We start from the raw sequence: 22,493 nt of genomic DNA on the forward strand, positions 1-22,493 counted from the left end.
CCTCACCGTAAGCTATGTACATGAGCAGAGCGAATGGTTGACACGCAGGGAAGCGAGAAGGTTGAAAAAAAAACATCCACTGGCCACAAACACGACGACTGCAGGCATCCAAACACTGAAAACTGCAGAACGCTGCGCGCTTGTGGCAGCGAGGCAAGACGGAGACAGAACGAGCGCTCTGTCGACGGTGCCGCCGGCAGCAATAGAGCAGCCACCGAGCCTCCATCGTGCATTCGCGGTCCCATGAATTTGGTAACCCTCCGACCAGGGACAGGTGTACATATCAAAGTCTCGCCCCGTACACAGTGCTGGAGACTGTAAGGCGCATCGGAAAGTTGAGTGAACTTCACAGTTACCTTTATTTTTACGCAGCTTAAACAGATTTGAACATTGGCCCGTGTATTAAAGGCGGCACATCACAGGGTTAGCAAATGTATTCGCTTTCAGGTGACGCCAGGTGGCGACCTGGCTTTTGTTTAGTGTTTTGTCGGATGGAGCATACCTGGTTCTCCTGAGTCTTTAATGTTCTGCAACATCTTGGTGATACATAAGCCTACCCCTATCTGTGAACCCCTCAGTATGACCTCTAGCGCGGAAAGGGTTGTCAACGCCAATGCCAATTCACACAAAGAACGCCGTCCACCTATGTCTTCAGCGCTGCGTTTCTGGCACAACGTTGTCAATGCCAAAGCATGTAGCGCGCCCGTGTCACGAAGTTATGTGCCTTCCCTCTGAATCAGGTGTGTAGCAAGATGTGGAAACCTGGCCTTCATCTCATGCTACGTATATCCTGGCATAGCAGAGCCAAGCCACTTCCTAATTTTATTTCGAAAGCAATACTGCGCTAGGTTTTGAGCCTTCAGCGTCGTCCCCGCAATCCACGTTTGACATTTAGCTTGACCTCTGTTGTGGAGTTCATTGATGCGCTCTGACATAGACAGCGTTGTAGACTGCATTGATCTGGAGGAAAGGAAAGGAAAGGCGCCTTACCAACTCTGCGGTTTAGTGGACACCTCAATAACACTTTAAGCTAATTCCGGCCTTCACTGATGCGCTCTGACATAGACAGCGTTGTAGACTGCGTTCATTTGGAGGAAAGGAAAGGCGCCTTACCAACTCTGTGATATAGTGGACACCTCAAAAGCACTTTAAGCTAGTTGCGGCGTTCCGTGCAGCACTCAGGCTTTCTCCTTTCAATACTGTAGTCGCTAAACTTGCTCGTAATTTGCTTTCCAACCTTCCGGGCTTAACCAAGCTAAGCCTCAGCCAATTTTTTTAGATCAGCCGTTGTGATCCACAGGATTCCAAAGAACTGGCGGGGGCTTAGCTTTGGTTAAGCCTGGTAGGTTGCGAAAGCAGGTATTTTATACTGCATATGCAGCGCCTCTAGTGGGAAGATCGCGGCGCGCGACGAGCCGAGTTGGTGGCTCGTCTCTCGCTCTAAGTATGACGTCACGCTATAACGTCACTAGCGCCTGCATGTAATTTCTTTTCCTCTAATTCATTTTAAGGCGAAAGCCTCTAATACCTCATGCTCGCGATGTCCGTCCGTGCTCGCGGTGTCCATTCATGCTCGTGGTGTCCGTCCTTGCGCTGTAATCGTGCCAACTGTGGCCTCTCCTCAGCGCAGCGGCGAAACCTCCTGCGTAATTTCCTTTCCTATAATTCATTTTCTTCACTACGGGCCCTCTTTGTGTTCTTTCTTTCACTCCAACTTCTTCCCTTCCTCTGCAAACGGATGACGAGTGTCCACCGAGAGATGCGAGACAGTTACTGCGTAATTTCCGTTCCTCAAACAGAATTTTCATTTTCTTCATGGATGGATGGGAAACTTTATTAAGCAAGTGAGTTTGGACCGTACAAGATCTCAGGGCCACCGCACAGCCCTCACATTACGCGCATGTGTCCAGGCCACGTAGGGCCATGGCACTGGCACCCCGGTTCACACAGCGAAGTTGCGCGTCCGGGTCCTGCGACGCAAGGAGGGCCTCCCATTCCTCCCATGTACCGATGGCGGGCTGTCCCTGCGGGGGAGGATCGGCAGGGCAGCCGAAGAGGATGTGGTCTAGGGTGGCGTGCGGTTCTCCGCAGAGAGTGCACTCTGGGGCAACATGGCGGAAGTGGGATAGAAGCTGAGGGGTAGGAAGATTTCGGGTCTGGAGTCGCCTCCAGAGGATTTGTTGGGAGTGGGATAGGCGGGGGTGGGGAGGGGGATAGAGTCGACGGGCAAGGCGTGCTTGTTGAGTTAGTTCTGAGAACGTGTGTGCCCGCTCCCTCGAAGGAAGGAAGGAAAAACTTTATTTTACTCTAGTCCTTTTTCCTGCGGTTTGGGAGCATCTTCAGAGACGTTTTCTCCTTGATTTTACCCCCCCGGAGTCTTCTCTGTCGAAGTCGTCCGCCTCTAATCAGTGGTCGGTTGCCCTCAGTCCAGGGCTCCGCTGGCCACTGCCGCCCGTTGAGCTCGCTGTACCAGACCTTCTTGGTCCTCACAGCGGTCGCTGGACAGCAGAGTCTCCCACTGCTCCGCACTCGGGTTTTGTATTTTGGGGACCACGTCTATCTTTTGGCAGGCCCATGTGATGTGATAGAGAGTAGGTTTTCCGTCGCACCAGGGACATTTGTCCGCGTATATGGTAGGGTGCATTTTGTTTAGTATATGTAGGTTTGGGAAAGAGCCTGTTTGTAATTGTCTCCAAGTGACAGCTTCCTCTCTGCTGAGAGATTTGTGCGGTGGGGGATACCGCAATCTTCTGCCTCTGTAGTTTTGTAGTATGGCCGAGTAATCCCTGGGTGCTGACGCGAGTTCCGCGGGCTCATCGGATGCTCGGAAAGTAATGTATCCTCGAGCTATCCTGTCGGCCTCTTGGTTCCCTGCCACCCCCGTGTGCCCCGGTACCCACACAATTTTGTGTGGGATGTTGTCGCTTTGTTCTTCCTGGTTTTTAATTCTGTCGCTCGCTGCGAGGAGTATACGGAGCGCGTGACGACCTATCCTGCCATTCATGTAATTTCGGCAGGCTGTTTGAGAGTCGGTGAGTATTGTTAGCGACCGCCCGGTTCTATAGCCCTCCGCCACTGCTAGAGCAACGGCTACTTCCTCGGACTCTGCAGCTGTGCAGCCTCGGAGAGACGCGCTGGTCATTTCGCGTAAAGACGAATCGACCACCGCCGCCACAGCGATTTTGGTGTCTCCTCCTCTCCAAGACGCGTCTGCCTACACGGTCGTGGCTTGAGGAGCGTATGTTCTTTCGATGAAGTCGGCCCTCGCTTCTCTTCTGCCTCGATGGAGGTTGGGATCCATGTTTTTTGGTATTGGCGCTACCTTCAGGGTCTTGCGAAGCTCGTCGGGGATCGTTGCCGTCCTCGTCATTTCTCGCATCTGCTCGCGGTATCCGAGCCTCTGCAGGAGCGCTCTTCCAGTCGTTGTCTGCAACAGCCTGAGTTTTTGCGACTCAAGCTGCGCCTCTCGTAGCTCCTCAAAGGTGTTATGTAATCCCAGGGCCATGAGGTTTTCGGTTGACGTGTTGCGCGGAAGTCGGAGCGCTGTCTTATACGCTTTGCGTAGCAGGGCATCCGCTTGTTGTATTTCGTTTTTGTTGAGGCACTGGTAGGGTAGGCTGTACGTGATTCTACTAACTACAAGGCTTCTGACTAGTTTGAGGGTGTCCTCTTCACGCATGCCATGTCGCCTGTTGGTGATGCGGGTGATCATGCGTGAGACTTGTAGTGTTGTTGCTTTGAGCAGGGTAAAAGTGTGAGCACTGCGCTGGTTGGATTGAACCCACATGCCTAAAATTCTTATTGTTGTCTTTTCGGGTATGGGTGTACCGTCAAGGTAGACGTTGAGTTTTAGGTCCTCGTTGGTTGGGACGGTCCGGTTTTGCTTGCCTCTCCAGACTCTCAGCAGTTCCGATTTCTCGGTCGAGCATGCGAGTCCTCTTTCAACCCAACCCGGGAGGACTGGGAGGCGACCCTGCTCGGCTGCCACGACTTACAGGCCCAACAAGCCTTAGTCGGGCGCGCCCGGGCGGCGGCAACCGCCACTGGGGTCCCATACTAGGGACCTCCACCTAGTGTTTGTAAGGATCGGTCCCTTACGGGCTGATCCAAACATACCTCCAGTTCATTCGAAATAAATGTTTTCACCACCACCACCTGCGAGGTATTGCTCTACACAAGAGGCCGCTTGCTGTAGCCTTTCTTCCTTCTCTCCGAGACAACCCGTGTTTGTCCAGACTGTTATATCGTCAGCATACATTGCATGCCTGATGCCTTCGATGTTCTCTAGTTTTCGAGCTAGGCCTATCATAGCTATGTTGAAAAGTAAGGGGGAGATAACTGACCCTTGGGGTGTTCCCTTATTTGGATTGCGAATTTTGTCCGATCGAAGGTCTCCTATGCCGATGGTCGCAGTTCTGTCGGACAGGAAGGCTTTGACGAAGCCGTGGATTCTGCGCCCGCAATCCAGCTTGTCTAGGCCCGTAAGGATCGCTTCGTGGCTGACGTTATCGAATGCCCCTTTGATGTCCAGGGCCATTATGACATTTTCTCCCGTCCGAGGTACGTTTCGCAGGACATCTTCTTGTATTTGGAGGAGAACGTCCTGCGTCGAGAGCTTCGCTCTGAAGCCGAACATGGTATGTGGTACACAGTCGTTGTCTTCCATGTAATTTTGCAGTCTTAAAGTTACCACCCGTTCGTAAAGTTTGCCAAGGCACGACGTGAGTGATATGAGAAATCCCGACTGGGGTCGCCATTTGCCCGGCAAATAAGTCATCTGGCTATGTTATCGGCGGCCTCATTTCCGGGATTGCCAGAGTAAGCCGGCACCCACACGAGCTCAATACGCCTATCGGGATTTAGGGTGCACATTCTCAATATCTGCCACGCGGGGGGATGGACGCGTCCGCGGGCGAAGTTATTTTCTTCACTACGACTCCTCTTCGCCTTTCTTCTTTCACTCCCACTGCGTCTCTTCTTGTACGGTGCGGTTCAGGTGTCCACCGCAACGGCTGCTACGTCAGAGGTCATTCTAAAGGTCAAACGTGGATACCGGCCGCCGCTACGCGAGAGGCCGTTAGTGAGCATAGTATTGCGTTCGCCATAAAAGAGGACCTACCACATGCACTTGCGCCCCGAAAGCTTCGCTACTGTTTGCCCTTGGCCGCACACTTGTACACCATGGATTAGGTGTGTGCAAAAAGTTTCCCTCCAGGACCTCCCTAAAAGGCAATCACTAACCAAAGTGAAGGGCCCTATGTCATGCCTGATGCGCAATGGCCCGTGGTGGGGTCAATGATTGGCATAAAAATGAGCTGAGACGTGCATGGATATCACAGCCAGTTCCAGTACCACTTTACTACAACGTCCCACTGTTTAGAAAAAAATTTATTTACATATGTACACATGCCAAGGTTACTAGATACATTCACATTTACAAGAACACATGACACATGTAAGGCGAGCCAATTAAAGAGGTACCATAAACATTTCTAAGTAACTAACAGGAATGGGCGATGTAAAATAGGAATGCATATATACCGATTGTCAGAAGAGCGAAAAGGCAATAACTGGACATTGAAACATTGAAAAGGATACTTTAGCGCCAGTTTGGCCTAAAAACCAAGACAAGACGACCGTTATTTACAGAAATAAATGGGCATGACCACTGTCGGAGAAACTCTTCCTCACCCAAGAAAAAGAGTTCCTCGGACAAAAAACTGATCAGCTCCCGTCGGAGACGGCCGAGAATTGGCCACACAGCGCGGCGTCGAAAGCCACTAGCGACCGCGGCGCATCGACTGCGCCATAAACTAAAAAGACCTGCAACTATTAACAGGCGAGCAAAGCGGCCGCTGGGGAAGCGGCCGCGGGAGACGAAGCACGAAATGCCCTGCCCACGAAATCCCGCATGAACCGCGCGCCAAAAGACACGCGCTACAACACAGGTGACTGTAGCGTGGCGATTAGATTCCGGGAGCGGGCAATTCGGACAGGTACTGGAGCGTAACACACCCCACCGCTCTAACCGATCACAAGTAGGGAGCACTGCCCAGCCAAGTTTCCAGAAAAAGTCACGTAGATGATCTGGGAGAGGTGTCGACGTTAAACGCGCCCACTGAACGCGGCGCATAGGTGAGCGGCGAGACGCCGGCACAACAGGTAACAATAGCGTGCCCATAATGTCCACCACACGGTCTGCAACGATGTTGACAGCAGGTGCTACTGCTCTAACATGCCTGTAAAAGGCCACTGATGAAGCGTAGAAAGCTGTAGGTTGCTCTGACTGGGGTCCATGATTAACAGGGGACGCCGGATCCAAAAAGCGTAAAAAAGGTCCCAAAAAGTACCGAGCCAGGATTCGCGCCGGAGACGCGTTTCCTAGCAGGATACGCAAAATACTCTTCAACGCTAACAGCGAGGACGTGACGGTCAAATTTGGAAAGGCAAACCCTCCTCTCTCCCGTGGTTGTCCAAGAACAGCACGGGCCACAAGCTCGGTTCCGCCTGACCCATAGAACGAAAAAACTGTAGTCTGCACTCGCCTTATGACACGGAGGGGTGGTTTAACAGTGTAGCAGAGGTACCAGAAGGCACCGAGCATGACGGACTGAACCAGGTAGCGCCTCTGAAGCAGAGGCAGATCGAGTGTCTGCGCCCTTCGCACACGAGCTGTAATGTCTTCGACGACCGAAGACCACACAACATTCCATATTCCAGCACAGTCGTAGGTCACACCTAAAATGCGCATCTGCGCGCACCACTGCAAAGGTATTGAAGATGTAATACGAGTCTGGGTAGACCCCACAAAAAAGTAACCACTCTTCGAGTAATTAAGAGCAGCCCCAGACAAGGAGGCGTACTCACGGAAAACATTTAAAGTTTCAAGCAGGCTGCGTTCATCAGCTAAGTACAGAGTGATGTCGTCTGCATAAGCAGTGACGCGTACCGCTTCGCTGCCTGGCAAAGCCAGACCTCTAATAAAGGAGTGGCGATTGACTGCCAAGAGGAAAGGCTCTAATGCTAAGACAAACAAAAGGGGGGAGAGCGGACAACCTTGACGGACGCCGCGGCGAACATCAAATGCGGTACTTTCCCGGCCATCGAGGAACAGAGTGCTTGAAATATCTCTGTACATCTCTTTAATGAGAAGCACGAAAGAAGGTGGGAAGCCGAAAGCATCCAGCATCCCTTAAATGTACTCGTGCTCTAAGAAGTCGAACGCCTTTTCCTGATCAAGGGAAACAAGAAGACCCTGTGCGCGCCGTCGTAAAGTATACGCTAGGATGTCTCGCGTTACATAAGATAAACTGTGTATTTCACGGCCTGGGATGGAGCAAACCTGGTGGCAGGAAATAAGTAACGGGAGGAGAGCTCGTAGACGACGAACGGTTTGGTTTGGTTTGGTTTATGGGGTTTAACGTCCCAAAGCGACTAAGGCTATGAGAGACGCCGTAGTGGAGGGCTCCGGAAATTTCGACCACCTGGGGTTCTTTAACGTGCACTGACATCGCACAGTACACGGGCCTCGAATTTCTCCTCCAAAGAAATTCAGCCGCCGCGACCGGGATCGAACCCGCGTCTTTCGGGCCAGCAGCCGAGCACCATAGCCACTGAGCCACCGCGGCGGCGTAGACGACGAACGAGTAATTTTGCTAATACTTTGTAATCTGAATTTAGCAGGATGATAGGGCGCAAATCTGCCGGACATGTCGACATAGGAGACTTTTTAGGAATAAGGACAATGCGGCCTCTTTTGAATGATTCAGGAAATACGTGCTGAGTAAAGCATATTTTTAATACTTCCGAGAAAATAGGGCCCACAATATCCCAAAATTCTAAATAGAACTCCACAGGAAGGCCGTCTGGACCAGGCGCTGAGCCTCGTTTCATGGAGTCCAACGCCTCCTTGATTTCATCTGTTGTTGGCACAGCCATAAGGCCGTCATGGAGTTCAGTTGAAACCTGCGGCAAGCCTGCTAAAAATGGGGCTGCGGAAACGACATTGCGATCAACTAGAATGACCGACTGAGCAATACCCCTGAAATGGCTAAAAAACGCACTGAAATTCCTGCCACCTGGTTGGGACGTAGCCCCGGCGGAAGATATAAACGCAGGGGCACCTTGAGTGTACAACAGCTCTTGGCGGGCCAACCGAAGCACCTCAGGATGACCAGTTGGACTGCGTCGACAACACCATGCAGCCGCTGTCAAAGAGGAGGCACGTAAAAGACGCTGTAGGCGCTCCGAAAGCTCCTCTTTCCATGCGCACATAAGCGACGAAGGCGACGGGGTGCGTTGAGCAATACGTAGCTTCGCCGTCACCACACGTACCTCATCTGACACGCGAACCCTAAGGGCTCGACCAGATGCGGCGCAATGGTGACGCCACTGCTCCTTCAGACGGTCCCAGTCACCAGGCACCGCCCCAACAACCGAAGAACGCAAGACCCGTGTGAGCCCCTCTTTAGTGCTGGCATCGTGAAGTATGCGTACATCCAACCGCCATGGTCTATGGGGTGATACTGCAGGCGCCGGAACCGTGAGTGATAGAAGAAAAGGGCGGTGGTCTGATATGTGCACCGGCGAGGATGGCAGCGTCAGTACATTAGCTACACACACTGACCGCGAAAGCCTCGCCGGAACGTACGCCCTGTCTAGCCTACTCGACGATAACCCGCGACGCCAAGTCCACACAAAGACGTTGCCATAGAGGAGCTCATACGCGTCCGTTGAGCATGAAATACAAAAGCGAGTGAGCAGATTCCGTAAGTACTTAGGAAATCAAGCGTGAATGCAGCGCGGGATCAGTTAATCACCACTATTTACAAAGCTTGGATCGAGCTAGCGGCCGCCAGCACCAGGAACGCGCGAGTACAGTGCACTGTAGCGCGAGCAGCCGGCCACAACCAGCCGCCTAAACGCGCGCCGCCATAGGCGATGGTGGCGGCACCGCCTCTCCCAGGTGCCGCCACCATCGCCTTCGAAAAAAAAACGTCCCCATTGGCTCTATGAGAGTGTCACTCCCTTGGTGCAGCACTGGACGCATCAACAGCAGACTCCGGCTCTTCCACGCAGCGACGCTGAGACGCAGTGGAAGCACCCGTAACGGCGGCGGTGTTGGATCCGCCGGTCTCCTTGATGGCTTCAACCGCTCCCTGAGCGGCCTGCGGGGGCGCAGGGCGGGCCGCAGCCTCCGAGTGCGAGGGCCTGATAGCGCACGCTACAGTAGCGTGCGGATCACAACAACGACGACATGGCAGCACGCAACCCTGGCCTTGGTGCCCAAAGACCCCACAGCGGGCGCAGAAAGGAGCCGTGCACTGTGCCCTGAAGTGCGCAGTGGAACCGCAACGCCGGCAAACGCGCTGCATGCCCTTGTAGTCGCACGTCACGCGGTGGCCCGCGACCTTGATGCAATTGGGTACGGGTGACTCTGGTTTCATTTAAATCCGCACGTAGCGGGTCCCGGTGGTGACAGTGGGACGCAATCCCATGACGCCGCGACTAAGGTGCAGCACCTTGCCAAAAGGGGAGAGAGCCTTGGCAAGGGCGTCACTGGGTACAGGTGCGGGCAGAAAAAGAACAGTCACCTGGGTCACCTGTGGGCTCAGGGGAACGATGGCGACGCGTTCCTTGCCGATGGTGAGGCAGGAAGCTTCAACGATTTTAGCCATGGCGGCTTCACTTTTCACAGTGACTTGGTAGTTGCGTCCACCGAAGTGCTGGACGCAGTACACTTCCTCCAATCCAACAACGGAGGCTGTCGCATCGACGACATCTTCCGGACTAGCCCCCTCAGGGACGACAACATCAAAGGCCAGTGCCTTTGTAGGTGGCTGGCTCACCATAATGAGGCGCCCGCCAGCCGAGAGAGAGAGAGAGAAAACTTTATTTACAAAGGAATTCGGGGCACGCCCCAGGGTCCCCGCAGGACCCCACTGCACTCAAGTGTTTATGTTCCTGAGGTCCATAACACTGGCAGCACGGCCGGTGGCGATGGTCTGCCCGGCCGGGTCCTCCGAATGCAGCAGGGTCTCCCAGTCCTCCCAGGTCTTGAGGTTCTCTAGGTCCCGCGGGGGAGGGTCCGCCGGGCAGAGGGAAAGGATGTGGAGGGAAGAAGCGAAGGGTTCTGGGCATAGGGCGCAAGCAGGAGTGGGGAAGGAGGGATGATAGTGGGTTAGGGTAAGGGGCGAGGGGAGAGTATGTGTTTGTAATCTGCGCCGGAGTGTTGCGTGTCTGTTATCTAGGGAGGGGTGGGGCGGGGGGTAGAGCTGGCGTGAGGCTCTGTATGCCTGGGTCAGCTAACCCAACCCGGGAGGACTGGGAGGCGACCCTGCTCGGCTGCCACGACTTACAGGCCCAACAAGCCTTAGTCGGGCGCGCCCGGGCGGCGGCTACCGCCACTGGGGTCCCAAACTAGGGACCTCCACCTAGTGTTTGTAAGGATCGGTCCCTTACGGGCCGATCCAAACACCTCCTGTTCTGAATAAATGTTTTCACCACCACCACCACCCACTGAATGAGTGCATGCGATCCTTCGTGAATCCCCGATCCGAGGCCACCTGAGCCCGGTTTAAAGAACCTCGGGCTAAAAGGTTGGCGGCCTCGTTTCCGGGATTCCCGGAGTGCGCAGGCACCCATATCAGCTCCACTTGGCGAGGCGGGGGTGCATCGGGCGAGTCCAGTATGCCAAAAGCAGGGACATGAACAGGACACCTTAACAAAACAGTACGTCGAAAGGTCACACACGGGCCACCGACGCAAGCCGGCGGTGGCCGGCGGCCGGAACACACACCGAAGCGTCCACCTGCTACCGATGCAACCCAAGACAAGTCGTCTAATTACGGCAGAGGGCTCCACTTGTGAAGTGACTGGAACCCAGATCTTCAAGAGACTGACGCCCAGTTGAACACTGGGATCCCAACAGTTAAAAACAAGTTTGTTCTTTTTGCTAATAAATTTAAAAAGAAGGAATGTAACGACGCGACAGTGTTGGTGGTGGTGGTGAGAACTTTTAATTGGGAGCCAGAATGGCCCCGCTACATGGTCGGCGTCCCTAGTCCGGGACACCGCATGACAATGCGCCGTCTCTCGCCCGTTTCACCAAAGCCCTTTGGGACTCAAGCGAGGAGCAGTTGAGGAGGGCAGTCTCCCATGCCTCTCTGGAAGGGGTAGGGGAAGGGGGGAGGTGCGGATTTTGAGTACATGCCCACACCATGTGGAAGATATCACAGATCTCCCCACAGTGCGGGCATCGCCCATCCGTGTTAGGATCGTAATGCTTTAAGATTGCAGGACAGAGTAGAGTACCTGTCTGCAGGCGCCTTAAAGTTCGCTACTCCGTCTTACTCAGCCCCTTTGCAGGGGCCGGGAAAAGGCGGTGGATGTCGCTATAATGCGTTATAACTTCCCTGAATCGCAGCAGCGGCTGGTTAGTGTCCGAGCCAGAAGAGCTGGGATGAGGAGCCCGGTGAGTAAGCGCTCGGGCAGCCATGTCAGCGGCCTCATTACCTCGTAAGCCCTGGTGGCCAGGAGCCCAAATGATTCTTTTGGGTTTTGGATCAGTGGCAGTCCGGCTTAGAATACAAGCAGCTAAGGGGGAGATCTCCCCTGCCAAGTAACGATCACATGCTTTTCGGGAGTCCGTAATGATGATTCTCGAATTGGCGTGGGCGGCAGCAAGCGCTATCGCTACTTCCTCGGCTCGCATTGAATTTGGGGGTCGAAAAGCGAGTCCATCAACGTGCATTTCCTGGTGAACGACAGCGGCCGTGTAAAATCCCGTGGGCGATGGCCCTGCTACGTCTACATAATATACAGCGGGTCGGGAGCCGTGTTGTCTCTCAAGAGCCCGAGCCCGCGCTTGTCGCCTGTTTACGTGCATGTCGGTGTCCATGTTACGGGGGAGCGGGGAGACCCAGAGCATATGGCGCCACAGTACTGGGATACGCTCCGCCTCATCTGGAGTGCAGTCGTGTTGGATGTGTAAGCGGTTTAGCAGGCGGCTCCCAGGGGCCGTCTGCATGAGCCGCGTGTATTGGTTCACGAGGTGGGCCTCCCGCAGCTCCTGGTAGGAGTTAACACCCCCAATGCCTTGAGTTTGGCATTAGAGGTAGCCACCGGGAGATCCAGGGCTCGCTTAGTTGCCTTGCGGATGATGGCGTCTATTCGCGCCTCGTCTTGCTTAGTAGTGCGGTGATATGGCACGGCGTAGAGCATCCGGCTAGTCACGAAGGCATAGACGAGCCGAAGCGCGTCCCTGCCCCGCAGACCGCCCCGCTTGCTGGAAACGTGGCGGATCATGCGCCCTACCTGTTCGCCTACTCTCTTGAGTTTCACAATGGTGGAGTCCGGTCTGAGTCTGTGGTGAATGAAAAGGCCCCGAATACGGAGCTCCTCCACCTCTCTAATAGGACCTCCTGACAGAGATTTGTGTATTGCTGTCCTATCCTTTGGGTTTGCTCTGACATGCAGAAGCTCTGATTTCGCTGGAGCACATTGGAGACCACAGTCATTAGTATACGCATCGACTATGGAAGCAGCCTGCTGAAGGCGGTCCTCCATGTCCTCAAGGCTCCCCTGAGTGGTCCAAATTGTAATATCATCTGCATATAACGCGTGTTGAATGCCTTCCACCCGGGTACATTGGCTTGGGAGGCGCATTATAGCAATGTTGAACAGGAGCGGTGATAACACTGCTCCCTGAGGGTTACCCCGTGTTCCCATCATGTAAGGGCCGTATTCCTCGCCCTCAATCCGAAGAAAGGCCTGGCGATTAGTCAAGAAATCTCTTACATACGCGTAGGTCCTAGCCCCACAATCGGTAGAACTCAAGTTGGCCAGGATGCTTCCGTGTTTAACATTGTCGAAAGCCCCTTTGAGATCAAGGGCGAGGATGGCTTTGTCATTGTGTTGCATAGTTGTGGGTCGTATTACATCCCTGTGCAGCTGGAGAAGGACATCCTGTGCAGACATGTGGGGGCGAAACCCGAACATGGTGACTGCAAAGAAGCCCTTACTCTCCAGGTATGGAGAGAGGCGATCCCGAACCATCGTCTCCATAAGCTTGCCCGCACATGAGGTAAGTGATATGGGCCTCAGGTTGTCCGTATTCACGGCCTTACCTGTTTAGGGATAAACGTCACAAGTGACGTTTTCCACTCGGGAGAGAGTGGACGCCCGTCCCAGATATGGTTGATGTATTCTAATAAATGGAGGTAGGCTGAGTCTGGTAGGTTCGCTAACAGGTTCACTGTTATGTGATCCCGTCCCGGAGCCGTACCCCGGTGCATTTTTGCTAAGGCCGCCTGAAGGTCGTTCAACTCAAAATGGGCATCAAGTGTTTCATTAGGCCTGCCAGAGTGCATGCACTCAGGCCCAGGTGGGTCCTCCGTACGACAAATATATCTGTCGCACAGAGTGTCCGCAAGTTGCGCCGTCGTACCTTGATACCCTTGCAGAGCCCGCCGGAGCTGCATTTGCGTCTCCCCTCTGGTTTGGGAGGGGTCGATTAGACTGCGAAAGAGACGCCACGTACCCTTCGAGCTCATCTGATGAGCTGCGGCATCGCAGCGTGCTATCCAATTTGAATCTGAGAGTTCGGCAGCATACGCTGCAGCTTGCTCTGTGAGTTTGGCTATGTGGTCGCGTAATTTGCGATTAGTTTTCTGCTTTTTCCACCGTTTAGTTAAGCTCCGGCGCGCCTCCCACAAATGCAGGAGGTGGGTGTCCACTGCGGAGATCTCTTCGGTGGTTTGTAGTGTTGTGACGTGAGGTTTCTGAATGTTGTATATGTGGTTAGCCCAATCCGCGTAGCCGCCGGAAAATAGTACGGGAGGGATAGTGTGATTTCGGAATTTGTGCCAATCGGTCAGCTTGGCCTGACCCCATTTTTTGCGCGCTGCCTTCGCCATGAGTGTAATCCGGTGAAGGAGGAGAACGCTGCCTAGAGAATCTCCCAAGTTCTCCCAAGTAGCCGCTCTAGCATTTTTAATGAGAGAAAGGTCTGGACACGTGTCGCGGGTTACGGAATTCCCCACTCGGGTGGGATACGCCGGGTCCGTGAGCAACGTGAGGCTGAGGGCGGAGATGCGCTCCGCCAGCTTGCGTCCTCTTGCCTGTTTGAAGTGGTAGGCCCAATGAAGGCTGGGAGCATTGAAGTCTCCAATGATCACTAGAGGCTCTTTGGCTGCCATTTTTATCGCGCGATGGAAGATTTCTTTAAAAGTTACGCGCGGCTTATGCGGAGGGCAGTATATGTTGAGGATATGTATTGACGGATCGCGGCGTCTGAGAGGCAGTACCCGGACCATTGTATATTCTTGCTCGGTACTCAAGTCTAAGTCGACCTGAACCGCGGTGCCAGCCTTATTCACAAGGATTCACGTAGAGGGGCCCCCCTGAAAGGTGCTGTAGCCTGATAATTTAGCGTCTATGCCGGGCTCCTCCAGGGCAACGAGTGCCGGCATGTCACCTAGGGACTGCAGGTAGAGCTGGAGGTGTGACCGTTTTTTCCAAGATCTGAAACCCCTGCAGTTCCATTGGATGATTTGAAATTTTTCAAGGTTTTTATCATTCCTATTAGATGTGCTAGCCATCTTGTTCTATTTATTTACGGGTGAGCGGACTAGCTCTGGCCGGGAGCCAGCGCAACCCCAGCGAGGGGCCGCACCGACCCAACAGCTGCCGAGCCTGAACCGTGTTCCTTCGCTGCCTGGCGGGAGGCTGTCTTACGTTTGAGGTGAGGGGAATCGCAGCTAGTAGCGTTCTTAATTTTGGTGCTGACCCAGGGCTGCACGGCTTTAAGGACTGAGTCAGTGACCTGGGCCATAAGGTCGGGAAGTGCTTGCGTTAAAGCTCCCTAGAACATGTCCTGGAAGGACTCGGGGACTGCTGACATGATTTAATTCGGGGGGGCCGCCACTTGCTCCTCCAGTTGCTCGGTTTGGCGCTGCAGTGCCTCTAGGCCGGCGACGCGACCAGCAGATCCAACTACCGTGTCCCCGCTCTGCCGCGAGACGCTAGTGAGGCAAGATGTCACGGACGATCCGTCATCCTCGTCATCTGGCTCAGCTTCTTGCATTGGTTCGGATGACCCGGCCTGTTTGGCCTCTAATTCTTGAATTTTCCGCGCTAGAATTTGGTTCTGGCGCCTGAGCTCCTCTACCTGCTGCTGTAGGGCGGATTCGGTAGGGGAGGGACGGGTAGGGGAGGGACGGGTAGGGGAGGGACGGGTAGGGGCATGTCACCCACACTTCGCGCACGTTTACGTGGGAAGGTCCCAGACACCCTTAGAGCGTGTGGGAGTAGCGGTGTCGGACTCGAAGGAGATGCCCTCGACTCAGCGGGGCAAACTCAGCGGAGACCAGCCACCAAGTGACACGAGGTTTTTGGGCGTTCGGTGCCCAGCTTTCGCTGGTCGCAAGCCAGAGAATGGGTCGGAGCCAAAGGTTTACAAACAAAACAGTTTATACAGCAACGAGACGATACAGAGAATTTCACAATCACTAGTACAAACACATACAAAGTGATTAATAAAACAATGCAACTCGTGCAAAGTTGAACTCGAGAGAGAATTCAATACTCAAAGGAAATATTGCACCTGAAGTGCACTAACACAAGAGAGGGAGGTAAACAAACAAAACACAATTTGTTCACCGGGCACTGCGGCAGTCCCACGACCAGAGTTCCACGACGATGCCGTCCCGCAGACTGGCGAACGTTGCCTCGTTGGTCCGATGCTGGCCGAGTGGCGTTTTCCCGGGAGTCGAACGGGCGCGCTTGGATGAAGCTTAAACGGCGGTCCGGACTGACTTGACAGCGGTCAACGTCCTTCTTTATAGGCTCGCTCTCCCGTCTGTTTGTTGTACGCGCCAAAGTAGGCGCGCACATACACGCAGTATCTCCCATATAGTTTCCCTTCCTTTCTCTCGCCGGCCGCGCGTCCCCATTGGTCAGAGTACGGCGGTCGCATCTCGAAGTTTCGAGCCTATTCTGGCGTGGCGCCATCGTGGCGGCGTCGCCGACGTCCGAGTGCAGAGGGGGGGGACATGTCTTAGCGCACGCAAGGCTGCCCCCTCTTCCCCCCGTCAGCTGTAGAAGCGACTCGGATGTTCTAGAGAAATCTTCGTGCATGACTCATTCCCTCCGTGCACGCCGTGGCGGTGAGCGGTGGTGGAGGAGAGAGAGAGCACACGCACACAGGCTAGGCGCTCCGCGGGGGTTTCCTCCTCCCCCGTTCGTCTCGCGCCATCGAGACGCGTCCGCGCGGCGCTGTTTTTCTTTGTTTGCTTCAAAATGCGCCGAATTTTGTGACACTGCCCCTTCCTTTAAGAATATTGTGTAACAATATTCACAAATCACAAAATTCGCACGCACATGCATGCGCTCACAAAGTCAGTGGCGAATGCCAAAATACATACATCAATACCTTGATGCTTTCACATACATAACACAGTACAATAGACAGATTGCACTCCAAAACACGCCGCAGTTCGGCGGTACAATTCGCGCGCACATGCATGCTCTCAAAAACTACATGTGAAAATACATACACCACTACCATGATGTTTTCACATACACAACACAGTGCAATGTTCACAATGCACATAAATACACGCCGCGATTGGGCAGTACATTAACACAAGGCTACAAACATGGAGCACGCAAATACAAGGTACACTTTCGCCTATACTTCCAAGTTTGGACTACCCAGCGTGCTCGGAACAGTATTGTTTCGTTCAAGCTTCCGGCCGCACTTTTAATTCTATTACGCACGCGACTCTGACCTTTCTTTTTGTCGCGAGCTCTGTTCTTTTTTTTTCGCCTTGTGCTGAGGCTTCTCTTCCGTACGCTGTTCTGTCCCAGAGTCCTATTCGTACAGCTCTCTGTGTTTCTGCTCAAGCCTCGAGCCCCACTCGTGGTTCTCTTCCTTACGCGACTCCTTCGCTATGTCAGGGTTTGCCTCTTCCCTTTCCGCCCTGGGAAATTCCTTCATATCCCACGTGTATAAACAGGTTTCGGGGCGGCATGCACATGCGAACAAGACAATCGACATGTTCCAAGGCACTTGCATCACTACGCAGAGGCTCACGATAAGAACAGGTGTGAACACACTCCTGGCCTCCTTCCCGAATTCGACAGTGCGGCAGGAAAACAGCCGAAGCAATGTCCAGATCAGCACTAGAATCGTTTCCACAGTCTGCCTTACAGTGGGTTTGGCAGGAACTCCTGACACATTGTTTCCGCGTGTCCTCCTCTGGTTTTTCGTTCCTTCCTGCGGCGTTCGTGCTCCACTGCGGCCACTTACTGGCTTATCCGCAAGCTTCTCACAGCTGCTTACTTCGTTCTCGCATGTTTCTTGCGAAGAGGGTTTCTCTTGCGCGGAACGTTCCTGCGCTGCATTTTGCCGTTCTTCCTTCTTGGGGGATTCTTTTATTTCTTCCTTCCTTTCGCTAGCCCGCTCGCGCTTCCTTCGTCGCTTTTTTTCCTGTCGATCACTGCGACGCTCTGACGTTCAGGATTCGCATTTTTCTGCACTGCAGGACGTGAATACGGAAGCCAAACTCAGACCATACAGCACGCATCAAAACAGCTCATCCACTTGCATTCTGGTGCATAAGGATTGCACGGCTGTGACAATTGAGCTGGATTTAGTCACTGAGGTGGAACATACATTTATTCAGCTTTTACCAAACGTACGCACTAGCAGAAGTGCGTATGTGTTGAACATATATAGTCGACCGAAGAACAGGGGTGCGTCTTTCGATGAGAGTTTCCAAAAGGCCGCGCAATTGGCAAAAAATGCTCCTCTCATCATTGTGGGGGATTTTAACGCATATAGCTTCTTGTGGGGATATAGTAAGGAGGATATTAAGGGCAGGAGACTCGCTGCGGCCATATCGGACCTAGCACTGACGATTCTTACTGACCCGCAGCATCCCACGAGGATTGGCAACAGTGTCTCGAGAGATACTTGTCCAGATCTCTCGTTGGTTAAAGGAGCGATAAACTATGATTGGCACAACAGGCAGGAGACCTTAGGGAGTGACCACTGCATTCTCAAGATCTGCCTCGACTACAATAAGCATCGCAGACCGAGAGGGAAAGCACGGCTCACGGACTGGTCGTTGTTCCGACAGGCGGAAGACTCTACGCTCAACGCGCCCATTGAAAAGTACGAGGAGTGGGCTGAGTCGCTGCTGAGAGTCAGGGACCGCTTCACACGTACGCTTCAGACATCAGAAGAAGTCCCGGCTATTGACAACCACCTACTACATCTGTGGGAGGCCAGAAGAAGTCTCACACGGCGGTGGAAAAGGCAAAAACATAACCGCAAGCTCAAGATCAAGATCGCAAAATTATGCTTGCAAGCTGAAGAGTATGCACGAGCCCTGGCCAAAAACAACTGGTTGGCCAAATGCGACTCCATGAAAGGCACCCTCAGCACCAAGGCGGCGTGGAGTCTTCTTAGATGTTTGATAGAGCCCTCTAAGTCTCGCGGGGATCAGCAACGTAATCTCAAGAGAGCCCTACACGGCTTCGCGGGCACGGACCAGCAGCTAGTTGCAGCCCTCGTGAGCAAGTACCTCTGTACAGTGAAAGACAACGAGCCAGTACGGGATTATGAGGGTATGGACAATCCGGACCTGGACAGAGTTCGAAGTCGAGGAAATACAGGCGGCGCTTATGGCCATGAGGCGGGGCACGGCGCCAGAGAACGACAGAGTGACGGTAGGATTGCTTGTCAATCTCAATCAGCAAGCGCTTGAACATCTCACGCAGTACATCAACGAATGCTGGAAAAGTGGACAGTTACCCAAGGCATGGAAGACGGCTGATGTCAGCTTTATTCCCAAGCCTGGAAAGGAGGTGAACATCAATAACCTCAGGCCCATCTCGCTTACGTCGTGCGCCGGGAAACTGATGGAGAAGGCGGTACACATGCGACTTTCTACGTATATAGAAGACCACAATATTATACCTCACACAATGTTTGGGTTTAGGGCACACTTGTCAACCCAGGACGTGTTACTGCAGCTGAAGATGGAGGTTATCGATCCCCCGCGCAAACGAAACAGTAGGGCCATAATAGCATTAGATCTGAAGGGGGATTTCGACAACGTGAAGCATTCCAAGATTCTGGACAATCTACAGGGTACTCACTGCGGAAAGCGTACCTTTAATTACATCAAGGCTTTCTTGCAAGATAGGCAAGCGCACATCAGGATTGGCGACACGAGGTCCGAGGCGATACCCATGGGCACCAGGGGGACGCCTCAGGGAGCAGTCCTTTCTCCACTGCTCTTCAACGTTGCTCTCATGCATCTGCCGGAACAACTTAATGCCATAAGGGGAATCCGACACGCCCTATACGCGGATGACATAACCATATGGACAACGGAGGGAAACATGGGACAGATGGAGGAGGCCCTCCAAGAGGCTGTCAGTACGGTTGAAAAGTATGCTGAAGAATGCGGACTGCGCTGTTCCCCGGACAAGTCGGAGCTCCTCGTCCTGCGAGGGAAGGGGGATACTGTATCGCTGGAAATCTCGGTCCATGATACACCTATTCCCGAGGCGGAAACAATACGGATTTTGGGGCTGCTTATTAACAACAAGGGTGTGAACGCAGCAGCGATCACCAAGCTCCGAACGGTGTGCGAGCAAGTCATCCGTATGATATCTCGGATCACAAGCAAGAAAAACGGCATGCAAGAACAGGATACCCTTAGACTAATACAGGCCTTTGTCATCTGCAGGATAGTGTACGTGGCCCCGTACCTTCGTTTGAGGAAGACCGATCTAAACCACCTGGACGTTATCATTTGAACGGCTTATAAGAAGGCACTCGGCCTACCCATGAAAGCATCTACGGAGCGTCTACTAAAACTAGGGGTACACAACACGGCTGATGAATTGATTAGCGCCCATCTTACAAGCCAGGTAGTGCGACTGGCCACAACTACGACCGGCCGCAGGGTCCTAGAAGATTTAAACATTAGCTTTCCGCAGCAAGTGGCTGGGAGACAAGATATACCTAAAGAGTGGAAGAGCAAATTCCTTACGCTTCCGCTTCCCAAAAACATGCACCCGGAGCATCATCATGCTAGACGAGTGGCGAGGAGCAAGAAGATGAACGAGTGCTATTCAACAAAAGAAGGAGCCTTCTTCGTGGACGCTGCGGGTCCTGTACAAGGAATATCAACAATCTCAGTGGTGCACCAAATGCAAGTCGTGGACGGGCTTTCAGTTCGTAACGGGGATACACAGGCTATGGAGGAAGTAGCGATAGCCCTAGCCGCAACGCACTCCGAATCTAAATACATAGTTACAGATTCCCAGGCGGCTTATAGAAACTATATGCGTGGCAGAATCACGCCGCTAGCCTGCAAAATTGTTAGTCAATGTAGGACTTCAGCTGAACGGAAGGAATTAATATGGGTACCAGGTCACCAGGGAGTTGAAGGAAACGAGCGCGCACACGCTTCGGCCCGAGCTTTTCTTCCCCGGCATCCTTCTACGTCCTCCCTTCCTGATTCTGGCTCCCCCTCTCCGCTAACGACATATTCAGAAATATTGCATAATTTGCGCCTTGAAAGGCAGACACTCCCGAGGCCCGCTAAGGGTCTCAGTAAATCAGAGGAATGTCACCTTCGCAGGCTACAAACTATGTCTTTCAATAACCCAGCTACGCTTCACGCCATTGAGCCCGAGTCCTTTTCGGCACAGTGCAAATTTTGTGGCCAGAAGGCAAACTTGTACCACATTGTATGGGCTTGTCAGAAAAATGACAGCATTGAGATCATAAATCAGCCAACGCGGGAGGGCTGGGAGGCGGCCCTGTCCAGCTCGGACCTCGAGGAACAACGAGCCCTCGTCGCCAGAGCACGGGCAGCGGCTTTCACCAACGGCGTCCCGGACTAGGGACCCGATCAGCCTTCCCTTCAACTAAGGCTTTAATAAACGTTTTCATCATCATCATCCCTCGCGGCTACCGTCTGGGTCCTTGGGAAATTTTGCCCCTTGATGTTACCCAATATGAGGTCGTATATGGGGCGTTCCATGCAAAGTGCAGTCAGTTTTCCGCTGTAGTACGGAGTCTGCACCTGCACTCTAGCTTCCGGTAAGCGCTTAAATGAGCCGTCTACGAGCCGCACAAGGCTCTTCGTTCCAGTGAGATCCTTATCTCGCACCAAGCCTCGCTTTATGATGACCGCGCTGCTTCCTGTGTCTCGCAGCACTGAAATTCTTCGCGGCCCTACTTTCCCTTCCGAGACAGGCATCCTGTGCATTCTGGCTTCGGGTCGCGCGTTCACTACGGCGTTCACAACGGGCACCTTCTTGCCGTTCCTCAGCTCGACAAAGCCGTTTTCGTCTTCTTCCTCCAGGTGATCACCTGAGGAGTCCCGCACGCACGATACCTGGGGAACGGCCTTGCCCGGGTTGGAACAAGTCGCGGATTTGTGCCCCTTCTGGCCGCACTTAAAACAAGCTGTAGGGCTACTGTTCGTAGCGCTGTTGCGGCAGTTAGATGCGTAGTGGCTTGTCTTATTACACAGGTAGCACTTCGGTGGAGACTTTGGGCTGGATCGAGTATCGCGGCTGTCGGATTTCTCTGCGCTTTCCGAATTTGCATTCTTGACTTTACTCAGATTGGTTCCTCCTTGGGCTTCAAGAAATTGGTCGGCAAGTTCTAGCATTCCGGAGAGAGTCTTGGCCCTTCTTTCCTTGAGGTATAGCGCCAGGTTCGGGTGACAACTGCTCAGGAATTGTTCCTTGATCAGCAGCTCGCGGAGTGCACTGTACTCCTGTGCGATTTCCGACAGTTCCGTCCACCGATCGAAATAGTGGCTTAATCGCGCCACATATTGGGTTGCCGTTTCGCCGTCTGTGGGTTTTCCTGTCCGGAATTTGTCCCTAAATCTCTCGGTGGTGAGTCGGAATCTTTTAAGCAAAGCGGCTTTCACCTTGCTATAACTTGCTGCGTCTTCAGGAGACAGTCGCCCGAGTACACTTAGTGCTTCACCGCTCAGAAACGTGCTAAGAACGGTAGCGCATTCACTGTCTGACCAATGCTGGCACACCGCGATCCCTTCGAATCGCTTAAGGTATGCGTCCAGATCGTCCCTTTTTTCATCAAATCTCGGAAGCAACCTGCTGGCATCTATACGCAGGCTGCTACCTTCCTCTCTAGTGCTCTGAACTACAGCTGTTTGATTCGCACCACGTTGCAGTTCTAGCTTCGCGGCAAGCAGCTTCATTTCGCGTTCAAATTTTCTCTCTTTCTCTTTTTCGGCTTCTTCTCGAGCCGTCTCTCTTTCCTGGTCCACCCATTTACGCAGTCCGGCTCCGGACAACCCCATCTGGGTGCCGACCTCTACAAGCTCCTTTAAGTTCATATTTGGAGACCGAACCCTGCATTCAAGGCAGCGAATACTTCTCCACGGTGAACCTCACTAACCGCTTCGGCGCGGCACCTCAGAATATCG

Source organism: Amblyomma mixtum, chromosome 5 (genome assembly GCF_055824585.1).
Source record: "Amblyomma mixtum isolate Tamu chromosome 5, ASM5582458v1, whole genome shotgun sequence".
In the NCBI taxonomy this organism is placed as follows: Eukaryota; Metazoa; Arthropoda; class Arachnida; order Ixodida; family Ixodidae; genus Amblyomma; species Amblyomma mixtum.